We start from the raw sequence: 12,920 nt of genomic DNA on the forward strand, positions 1-12,920 counted from the left end.
ATATTCTTGTCACAATAATATACATACTAGTCACAACACTCATACAAATACATCTGTCACAATACACACACACACACACACTCTTGTCACAGCAACAAATACACCTGTCACATATCTGTCACAGTTATATAAACTTGTTTTTTATGCTGAGGTCGACTGTGCCTTTCACACTTTCGAGGCTGATGAAATAAGTACCAGTTATGCATTGGGGTTGATATAATTGACAATCCCCTCCCCAAATTTTCAGGCCTTCTACCTACAGTAGAAACAAGTATATACACCTGTTTTAAAAACATTCACACCTGTCATAATTACAACAAAAGGTACAGCTGTCACAACAAGGACATGAGTCACGATACACATGCATACACCTCACAACAGCCCAACACCTTATAGAATCACAATTGCAAAGTGTCTTAATGAATAACAAGGGTCATGTGCATTTAATAAAATTGCATTTGGTGCTGGGAAACAACCGTCACAACAACAACAACAACAATATATGCCTGAGCCAGAAACAAGAGCAATGCATGCTTGTTGCAGTGACTGCATTTGCTGTCACAAGAACATTGTCACAACAAAGGCACATAACTGTACGTGCAACAACGCTAAGCAACTATTATAACCACACATGCACAGAAGTGTGTGTGTGTGTGTGTGCGCGTGCACGTGTCTGTTTCAGTTACAACATCAGCCAATTGTTACACCACCACCACCAACACACAACACTATAGTGATACACACTTGTCATAGTGATACCATTTATTGTCAGTGACAGTCACAGTAGCAGCAACAACAACAACAACATAGCAACTGTTGCTACAACAACACACACATCCCCGTCTGTAACAACATCAATTACAACAACAACAACAGCTACACATTGCTGCTGTCAGTAACAATATCAGCTGATTGTCTGAATGATGTAGCTGCTTGACTTGCTAGAAATAGAAGTTAAACCTCCATTGCTGTCTGAGAGAAAATAAAAAAGAAAATAGAATATAAATGTAATAATCCTGTACATGCTGTGTTTGAGAAAATATAGGATGGTTATGGATGGATTGTCTTTGATCATGCTTCTGTTCAAGCAGTGTTGCCTGTACATGGAACCATCTCAACACCCTACCTGTCACTGCAACAGCTGATGAGTAAACCACTATGTGAGCTCTTGATCTATTAGAAATAATAGTTAAATTTTCCTCAGATCACACTCTGATAGCTTTCATAAGGGAAGGAGACCTTGGAGAAAGTAGGCCTATGCATACAAAATGACAGGATGGTCATGGCTGGAATTTCTTTTCTCATGGGTCTGTTCAAGCAAATTTGCCTGGGGTTAAACAGCAGCAGCAACATCAACAACAACAATGGCTGAGCTGGCCGCAGCAGAGCCTGGAGGACTGCTATAGGTTGAGGTGATGGTGTTCAGGTGTTTGGCTACGGTGGTGACCAGAATGGGGTGCGAAGAGGGTGATGGGTGGAGATTTGTTGCATTTTCTATGGTAGACACACCTGTGACATCATCCTTATGACATCATACCTTGCCTCTCTCTCTATACCCACACACACGCACACACACACACACATACGCACACACATATATATATGTATGTATCACTCTTTCTCTTTCATTTGAAATACATATAAACTCATGCACACGTACACACACACGCACACACACACCACATGCAAGTTGATAATGATATACTCTCATAATTTATATGAATATATTATGTGTATAAACCATTGCCATTATCATCATCATCATCATTTTTATGGTCGCTTTTCCACACAGCCATGGGTTGGAGAGGACTTTCTGAGGTAATTTTATGGATGGATGCCCTTTCTGATGTCAACCATTTTAGTTCCCCTTACAACATACCGGAATATGACGTACGTATTCTAAGAACTGAGATATGTACAGAAGTACCGTAATATACGTATGTGTGTGCGTGCGTGTATTTGTGTAGATACATATATATTCTTATGTGTGCATATATATGTATGTATGTATATATATGTATGTATGAATAAATATGTATATGTGTGTATGTATGTGTGTGTGTATGCATATAAATATATTCTTATGTGTATATATATAATATATATGTATATACATATGTATATATATATATGTATGTATGAATATATGTGCATGTGTGTGTATATATTTATGTGTATGTGTCTGAAATGGGTACAATGAACTTGCCATGTATGTATATATGTTTGTATATATGTATGCATATATGCATGTATGTATGTATGTATGTACATACGTATAAATGTTAAAGTGAATATATATATATAATATATATATATATATATATATTATATATATATATATATATATACACACACACACACACATAGCCATATATTTAGTGTGTGTGTGTGTGTTTGCATGTGTGTTGTATTTAGGTAAATTCTTTTTTCAATTGAGAGGTTTGCAAACATCACTGATCACGTGTCTGATTTCTGATGTTTTAGACATGGTCTATAGAAGAGAATGGGAGGATGCGAGCAGGCAGAACTGTTAGCTCATCACACAAAATGCTTAGCGGTGTTTCTTCTGTCTCTTAACTGAGTTCAATTCCTGCCAAAGTCAACCCTGCTTTTCATCCCTTCAGGTTCAGTAAAATAAGATGCAATAGACTTGGTCCCTCTCTTTTACTCTTTTAATTGTTTCAGTCATTTGACTGTGGCCATGCTGGAGCACTATCTTTAGTCAAACAAATCGAACCCAGGACTTATTCTTTGTAAGCCTAGTACTTATACTATTAGTCTCTTTTGCCGAACTGCTAAGTTACAGGTATGTAAACATACCAGCATCGGTTGTCAAGTGTTGTGGGGGACAAACACAGACACACAAATGTATACACACACACATACATATATATATATAAATATATATGTCAGACTTCTTTCAGATTCCGTCTACCAAATCCACTCACAAGGCTTTGGTCGGCCTGAGGTTAAAGTAGAAGACACTTGCCCAAGGTGCCATGCAGTGGGACTGAACCCAGAACCATGTGGTTGTTAGCAAGCTACTTACCACACAGCCACTCCTATGCTTCTCCTCATAAATTGCTAACCTTGAATCCTGCAACGAACAGCATCCTGTTTGGGATGTGTTTTGTTAAACCTGCTCATATTATAATAAAGAAATTTATTCAATAAAGAAATTTATTACATGTGATGGAAACCAGGTAAAAATGCCTTGAGTCCTAAGATTTGAGAAATAAATGCAATGTATGATAAAATGATATGAAAGGTCAGTTATTGATACACACACACACAACACACACACACACACACACACACTCACACACATTCTCATATCCTCCTCCACACACACACATTGTTAGTCTTTACATCTACATCCATTTTTCCTTGTCTTCTGGGAAAAACATGTCTAGCTATGCAAAAATATTATGTTGCTTGGAAACAGGTGCAGGTTGGTGACACCTGTTTTCAAGGGTCCCCACAGAAAGTTACTTATGAGTAGAATAATCTACCTCAACATATTCTGTCTGATCCCTGCAAACATAGAAAATTGAATATTAAAACATGAGGATGATTTATATGTAGTACATATATACTCTTTTCTACATTAGGCATAAGGCTCGAAATTTTTGGGGAGGGGCCAGTCGATTAGATTGTCTTCAGTATGCAACTGGTACTTAATTTATTGACTTCGAAAGAATAAAAGGCCAAGTCGACCTTGGTGGAATTTGAACTCAGAACATAAAGACAGACGAAATACTGTTAAGCATTTTGCCCGACATGCTAACGATTCTGCCAGCTCGCCACCTTCAAATGAATTATTCTTATTTCTTTATTGCCCACAAGGGACTAAACATAGAGGGGACAAACAAGGACAAACAGATTAAGTCAATTATATCAACCCCAGTGCATAACTGGTACTTATTTAATTGACCCTGAAAGAATGAAAGGCAAAGTCGACCTCGGTGGAATTTGAATTCAGAATGTAGCGGCAGACAAAATACCACTAAGCATTTCGTGGATTAGATCCACCCCAGTACACAAATGGTACTTAACTTATCAACCCTGAAAGGATGAATTTGAACTCAAAATGTAAAGACAGACGAAATACCACTAAGCATTTCATCTGGCGTGCTAACGATTCTGCCAGCTCACCACCTTGTAGTATATATATACTGGCACTCTGTCGCTTACGATGACAAAGGTTCCAGTTGATCCGGTCAACAGAACAGCTTGCTCCGTGAGATTAATGTGCCAGTGGCTGAGCACTCCACAGACACGCATACTTCTTAACATTCTTCTCAGGGGGATTCAGCATGACACAGAGTGTGACAAAGCTGGCCCTTTGAAATACAGGTACTACTCATTTTTGCCAGATGAGTGGAGCAATGTGAAATAAAGTGTCTTGCTCAAGGACATAATGTGTTGCTGGGAATAGAACTTGTTACTCTATGATTGTGAGCTGAATACCCTAACCATTAGTTCACACCTCTTCGTGATATATGGAGTACATATATTATGTATATATGCATGTGAAGGCTCAGTGGTTAGAGCATCGAACTTACGATCGTGAGGTTGTGAGTTCGAATCCCTGACCAGGCTGAGTGTTGTGTTCTTGAGCAAGACTTTATTTCACATTGCTTCAGTTCACTCAGCTGTAGAAATGAGGTGCAAAGCTGTATCGGCCCTTTTGCCTTTCCCTTGGATAACATCGGTGGGGTGGAAAGGGGAGGCTGTTCCATAAACAACCTTGCCTGGACTTGTGCCTGGGAGGGTAACTTTTTAGGTGCAATCCCATGGTCAGTCATGACCGAAGAGGGTCTCAGCAATGCATGTATTTTATAAATTTGTCCTGTTCCTGGTGGTGGTCATCTTTTAATGCTTGTTCTCCATGCTGGCATCGACTGGACATTATATAGAGTATTCTTTTATTCTCTTACTTGTTTCAGTCATTTGACTGTGGCCATGCTGGAGCACTGCCTTTAGTCAAACAAATTGACCCCAAGACTTATTCTTTGTAAGCCTAGTACTTATTCTATTGGTCTCTTTTGCCAAACTGCTAAGTTACGGGTGTGTAAATACACCAACATCGGTTGTTAAGCGATGATGAGTGGGGGGGGGGACAAAAACAGACACACAAATACATACACATATATATACATATATTTGATGGGCTTCTCTCAGTTTCCAGCTACCAAATCTATTCACAAGGCTTTGGTTAGCCCAAGGCTATAATATATGTCTCTTGCTCAAGATGTCACGTAGTGGGGCTGAACCCAGAACCATGTGATTGGTAAGTAGGCTTTTTACCACACTGCCACTCCTACACCTATATGCAGTGGCAGATCTACCATAAAACTAATGAAGCTAAAGCTTCAGGGCCCCTTATCCTGGAGAGGCCCCTCTGAAGCGACTTAATTTTTTCATTCTTTTTACTTTCTTTTTTTACTCTATTTACTTGTTTCAGTCATTTGACTGCGGCCATGCTGGAGCACCGCCTTTAGTCAAGCAAATCAACCCCAGGACTTACTCTTTGTAGGCCTAGTACTTATTCTACCGGTCTCTTTTGCCAAACCGCTGAGTAACGGGGACGTAAACACACCAGCATCGGTTGTCAAGTGATGTTGGGGGGACAAATGAAGACACACAAACATATATATATATATATATATATATATATATATATACATACACGACAGGCTTCTTTCAGTTTCCGTCTACCAAATCCACTCACAAGGCTTTGGTCGGCCCGAGGCTATAGTAGAAGACACTTGCCCAAGGTGCCATGCAGTGTGACTGAACCCGGAACCATGTGGTTCGTAAGCAAGTTTCTTACCACACAGCCACTCCTAGTAAATTTTTTTGACTTTGTGTTTTGCCATGCAGTATCGCTGTTTCCAGCCCTAGAGCAAAATGTCATTTTATTCTCCTACGTAGAGTCTAGACACATAGTGTCTAGCCATGTGTTGTTCACCTGCTCTTTCTACCAGTGTGGAATAGCATGAAAAATAAAAGTACAAATGACTTGCAGATAATTCACTTTACTTGAATTATTTTGGAAACTTCGGCCCTGCCCCTCCCATTGTCAAATATGTCTACTACTACATCAACATGGTAGAGATAAGAATTCTTATTTTCACACCATTATTTAATGACCAATGAAAGGGCTTGCCTCCTAATTTTATGAATAATTATTCATTTATGACTATAAATTAAGTTGTGGACCCTTATCTTGATCAATCTCTGTCTCACTGTGGCTAATGAAAGGATTACCCCAACTTTTTTTTCACATGGGTCTAGAACCCTAGAGGAATAGCAATGTCTTTAATTAAGTACTAAAGCTGATCCCAGAAACACCAACTCAAGGAAAAGCAATCTAACGAAATTTCTAAATGTCAAAAACTATCAAACTATTTTACAATGTCAAGTAAAAGTTTGTCATCACCTGCAACTGAAAGAAAGCATGCAAGCAGCAGTGAAGTCAATGACAGGGCACAAAGCATGAGTGCTCTGTTCAGCAGTAATCAACCCACTGTCGACACTTTTGGTGCAGATGATGATCAAGGTGGTCAAGAACTTCGAGAAAAGAGAAAGCAGAAACAGGAAACAGGGGGCAAGATTAGTGATTTCAAAGAATACAGCGACCTGACAAACTGGCCCGAAACAATTGATAAGGGTTTTACACAAAACTGTTTAACGCAAGACAGCAGTTTTTTTTTCAAAATAAAAAAAAAACCCAGATAATGTATATATTGAATCTAACAGCAAAATCGAAGTTTCTCAAACAAGTACTATTTTGGTGTGCTAAAACGAGTTGTAGTAGTTACAAAGTTTTGAAGTGACAGAGGTTTAGCATTTAAAGGTCACGAGAAAAAGTGGGGCTCCCCAAACAATGGAAATTTCATGAGGGCCATTGAGCTTATTGCAGAGTTTGACCCATTTTTACATGAACATTTAGAGAAATGTAAAAATGAAAAAATAAATATTACCTACCTATCCAAATCCATGTATGAAGAATTGATTGAAATTATGGGAAAACAGGAAAGATGAAGTGGTGACTCAGATCAACAACCTAGACATCAAATACTACTCAATTATTGTTGACTCTACACCTGATGTGACACATGTTGACCAGCTGGTAATTGTGGTTCGATACTGTTATAATGGAAAACCCTGCGATAGATTTTTGCCAATAGAAAACCATTCATCCATGACCTTGTTCAACAAAATAACACAGTTACTGAGGGAGCATAAGTTTGCATTTGAAAATATCCATGGTCAGTTGTATGATAATGCTTCCAACATGAAGGGCTTGGAGAAAGGGCTGCAAGCACTTCTTAAAAACATTAACAGTTATGCAGACTATGTCCTATGTGGAAGCCATTCACTCAACCTTGTTTTGTAAAAGGCAGTGTCTACGGTACCTGAAGTTGTTGACTATTTTGACATCTTGCAGCAGCTGTATGCTTTCTTTTCTGAATCTCCTCGAAGATGGGGGATTTTAAACACACAGGGTAATCTAGCCTTTTCTCTAAAGAGATTACGTGTAACTAGATGGTCTGCACAATCTGGGCAATTAAAAATGAAGCAGTCCAGCAATTAAAAATGGATATAGGGATATTTTACAAACTCTCAAACTTATGTTTGAAAACTCAGAAGAGATGCAAAGACTTTATACCACAAGTTGGTAAAATTGGAATATGCTGCTTTAACAGTCATTTGGGAAGAAGTTATAGAGCATTTTAACAAAACATTTAAGAAACTCCAAACACCTGGTTCTGGTGTATTTTGAAGGTTACCTTCTGCTAGTGTCTTTGCTTTCATTTGTTAAAGAACTACAAGAAAATCCAGCTGACAGGATTGCACACTATGAATCAGTAGCAAAAGGTTTGTGAATAAATCACCTCAAATTATTCTGATGTTTCCAAACGCATTGTTACAAAGAAATTTGCAGATGGAACAAGTGATAAAGATTCTTTGAAAGGGGTTTAAAAATTTAGTACAGAAGTTCTAAATCAAGTCTATGACTGCTTGAATAATTCATTTGAGCAAGCGGATGGTCCACATGAGCAGATTGCAAAAAGGTACAAGAGTCTCTCAGAATTAATGAACAATTCAGAATTTGATGAAGACAGTATCAAACTTATGATATCGCATTACAAAGACAATATTGACCACAAATTAATAAATGAGTGTTATCAGGTGCAGGAGTGGCTGTGTGGTAAGTAGCTTGCTAACCAACCTCATGGTTCCGGGTTCAGTCCCACTGCGTGGCACCTTGGGCAAGTGTCTTCTGCTATAGCCTTGGGCCGACCAATGCTTTGTGAGTGGATTTGGTAGACGGAAACTGAAAGAAGCCTGTCGTATATATGTATATATATATATGTGTGTGTTTGTGTGTCTGTGTTTGTCCCCCTAGCATTGCTTGACAACCGATGCTGGTGTGTTTACGTCCCCGTCACTTAGCGGTTCGGCAAAAGAGTCCGATAGAATAAGTACTGGGCTTACAAAGAATAAGTTCCGGGGTCAATTTGCTCGACTAAAAAAGGCAGTGCTCCAGCATGGCCGCAGTCAAATGACTGAAACAAGTAAAAGAGTAAAAAAGAAAAGAGTTCAAAGAGTATTTACACCTTAGGAAATCCTAAAACACAGAAGAAAACACACCGTCTACAATGCAATGCACAGAAGTTCTTCAGCTTATTTATGAGCTCAATTAATTGTAGTGTCCCCTAATATTACCACTGCACATAAGCTGTACTTGACAATGCCTATCATGAGCTGTGAAGCAGAAAGGAGTTGCTCAAAGCTTTCTTTTGTAAAGAATGAATTTCGGTCTACCATGACTGAAGAGCACTTAAATTCCTTATGCATTTTGTCTCTAGAAAACGACATTGCAAGGAAGCCGTCATGTGACAAAACTGTTGCTAAAAAAAACAGAAAAAGAAGTATTTTGTAATTTTCATTTGTATCTTAATGATGCATCGTGTATGTATATAACGCTCCCCTAATTTTCAACCCCCATAACTCTAAAAGCATAAGGCATAGCCTGGAAAATATTTGTAGTGATCTGCTATGGAACAACCACATTGACAAAGATATCAGTGATTACCCACACCTCGTTTCTGGTGGAAAGAGGGCTCACTTTCAGATGCATTTTTAAGGACTGCACATCACAACTCCACCATTTGGGCTATCAGGGCCTTAACCCTTTCGTTACCAAACCGCCCGAAAAAAAGTTTGGTTAATGTGACCAAACCGCCTAAAGCCGCCCGAATTTACCTATTCATATTTAAATGAGAATATCAGAGCAAATCTCTTTAGTACATTCGTGAAAATATGTATTATACTTCATAAAGAGTTCAACTACAGTTTTGTACAAAAATCGAAGTGTAATTTTAATTCCGTGAATTTTGGGAGATTTTTTTCCGAAATTTGTTCCTATTGTGTTTTCAAAATTTGTAATTCTGACAAAAAATGGATACGAATTTCATTATATCAAGCAGCGAGTCAGAATTCGAAGGATTTTCTGCTGAAGACCTTCATAAATCTAACTCACTGACTGAAAAAAAAAAGCACGTGGTATTTGATAATGAATCTGATGTTTCATTTTCCAAAAGTGAAAACAGTGAATCTGAGAGCTCCGACAGCGATAAAGAAAATGAATTGGCACCTGAATGGAGTGAAAATTTAAAAACTGTTTCTTTCAGTGATTTTTCTGAAGAAACTGGACCAAGACACAGACTTTCCCAGGAGAGTAAAGCCTTAGACTATTTCTTTTTACTTTTTCGAATGAGCCTATTTGAAATCATTACGGCGGAAACGAACCGTTACGCTAAATGTAAACAAAACGAATGAAAGGATAGTTAGTGGTTTCCCATAACCTTAAATGAAATTAAGACTATTTTGCCATAAATATTATTATGGGTATCAGAAAGTTACCCAGAATAACAAATTCTATCGTAAAATTTTGTTGTATACCCAATTGAATATTAGCTAATAACCCATTTTCTATAGCGATGTTTGAACAAAATTTTAATAATTTTATATTTTGTTGAATTTACCTTATCTACCTGCAATTAGAGTCACTTTGTGACAAAAATTATAGTATAGAATTGGTTGAGAACATTTCATTAAATTATCTTCCAAAAATCAGATTAATATATTGATAAATAAAAAAGTTATAGTTGTTTAATGAAACCAGACTAAATTTATGATTATGTTAGAAATTAATTGAAACACATAAGGGGTGTATTTTGGTCAGAAATAAAGTAACGAAAGGGTTAAGCTAGGATTCCTTGCAAGGGCACAAAAATTCTTTGACCCTTGTTGGATGTTACCCTATTGCTGCTGGTTGTAAAGTGGTGGGGGCATAACATTTTAAGCTTCAAGGCCTCAATATTGTAGATCTGCCACTATATATATATTTAATATATATAAATGTATTTATTATATTAAGCAAGTCAGGAGGCTTGAGATGAATATATTCATTTCACCTGATGGAAATCAACTGATGACATCAATATATTCTTCTCATACCTCTTTACTTCCTTTATATTCTATATACTCCACATGAAATAATCATTAATAATTGGATTTTCTGGACTTCAGCTACATCGGTCTCTACATTAAACCCCTTTGTATTAGTTTACTATGGGGTTTTGGCCTAGTCTACTAAAGGAGCTTTTTTATCAATGCCACCAGATTAGTTAAATCCATATAATGTGCAATAGATTTCTATGTATTTATTATCATCATCATCTGACATCAATTTTTTGCTTGCTTTGACCTTTCCTCATTCAGACTATTCTGTCAAATGTAACATTTATTAACTCATATAGTTTTGAATTAAACATGCATTATCATGCAGCTTCAAGATTTCAATGATGCGATTGTTTATTTATAAGAATGACATTATAAGTTCAGTGTGAGCAGGGCCAGATTAAGACCCATCAAGGCTCTAAGCGCTTAAAAGATTTTGGTGCCCCCCATAAAAAATTATGTAATTCAAAATACAAACACTAACAAACCATAGAATAAAATTTAATTTTTCAAAACAAAACAAAACAGTAAGAGGGAAAATAATGTTTTCCTTGTATACATCCACTTTATTTATATTTTTGAATTGCTAAGGGTGATCAAATTCTCAAAATTAGGTAACACATCTGCATCTATATTTAGTAGAGATAAATGCATTCTGAATATTATTTCAGCAAGTTTGAAGTGATTTCTTTTGTACCATAAACCATTTACCATTTCTGTGGTATCCCCCTCCTTCCCTTGATACCCTAAGCATGGGCTTATTTTACTTAATGGTTAATCCAGCACTGGGTGTGAGAGGCTGGATCTAGCCAATTTGAACATAAAACAAGTATAATATTTTGCCGGATATAGTTGGTTTAAATACTAAAGGATTAAGGGAATCGGACTAGAATTTGTTGAGGCTGATTTTCTACAGCTGAATGCCCTTTCTGTTGCCAACTCTGTCCTTTTTTTCAAGCAAAGTAATATTTTCTGTTATGCTAGCTAGACATGTTTTCATAAAAGACTGGAAATGAGCAACATCACTCATATGAGAGAAATGCTCATTTACAAACAACATATAATGTCAAGATAAGGGTAAACACACATTCACAAACGTTTGGAGGGAACCTGTGAAAAGGGTAGACCCAGGAAGACATGGGATGAGGTGGTGAAGCATGATCTTTGAACGTTGGGCTTCATGGAGGCAAGTGAACACATAGTAAGACGGCAAACTAGCAGAAATGTTAGCACGCAGGGCGAAATGCTTACTGGTATTTCGTCTACCATTACATTCTGAGTTCAAATTCCACCGAGGTCGACTTTGCCTTTCATCCTTTTGGAGTCGATAAATTAAGTACCAGTTGCGCACTGGGGTTGATGTAATCGACTTACACCCTTTGTCTGCCCTTGTTTGTCCCCTCTATGTTTAGCCCCTTATGGGCAATAAAGAAATAAGTGAAATCATAGTCATGGCTGATGCCAGTGTCACATTACAAGCACCCATGCTGGTGGCACGTAAAAAGCAGCCTTCAAATGCTGGACCTCACGGAGGCAATGATAAGTGACCGAGACCTCTGGTGATGTGCAGGGCTTGAGAAGACCCATCAAGCCAAGTGAAACCATAGTTGTAGCTGATGTTGGTGTCATGTAAGTGGAACCCATACCAGTGACATGTAAAATGCACTCATTACACATTTTTGGAGTGGTTGGTGTTAGGAAGGGCATCCAGCTGTAAAAACGTTGCCAGGTCAGATTGGAATCTGGTGCAGTTATCCAGCTTACCAATTTCAGTCAAACCATCTAACCCATGCCAGCATAGAAAGCAGACACTAAATGATGATGATGATCACACACACACACACGACTCAGTGGTTAGAGAGTTGGGCTCACAATCATGAAGTTGTGTGTTCAATTTCTGGACCAGGCTGTGTGTTGTGTTCTTGAGCAAGACACTTTATTTCACATTGCTCCAGTTCACTCAGCTGTAGAAATGAGTTGCAACATCACAGGTGCCAAACTGTATCAGCCTCTTTGCCTTTCCCTTGGATAACATCAGTGGCATGAAGAGGAGAGGTTGGTATGCATGGGCAACTGCTGGTCTTCCACAAACAGCCTTCCCCAGATTTGTGCCTTGGAGAGGAACTTTCTAGATGCAATCCCATGGTCATGCATGACCAAAGGCAGGTTTTATCATATATACTCCTGAACCAGTTATGTATCCCACATGTGAGGGATCGATGCTAGGTGGGTCGAAATAATTGTAGTGATTTATAAAAATTCTTGTATCTTCCATCTTCCATCACTCATTTACCACACACACACACACACACACACACACACACACACACACTCACTCACTCACACACACACATATATATATGGCTGTGGTAAGTAGCTTG

The sequence above is a fragment of the Octopus sinensis genome, linkage group LG28 (assembly GCF_006345805.1).
Source record: "Octopus sinensis linkage group LG28, ASM634580v1, whole genome shotgun sequence".
NCBI classification, from domain to species: Eukaryota; Metazoa; Mollusca; class Cephalopoda; order Octopoda; family Octopodidae; genus Octopus; species Octopus sinensis.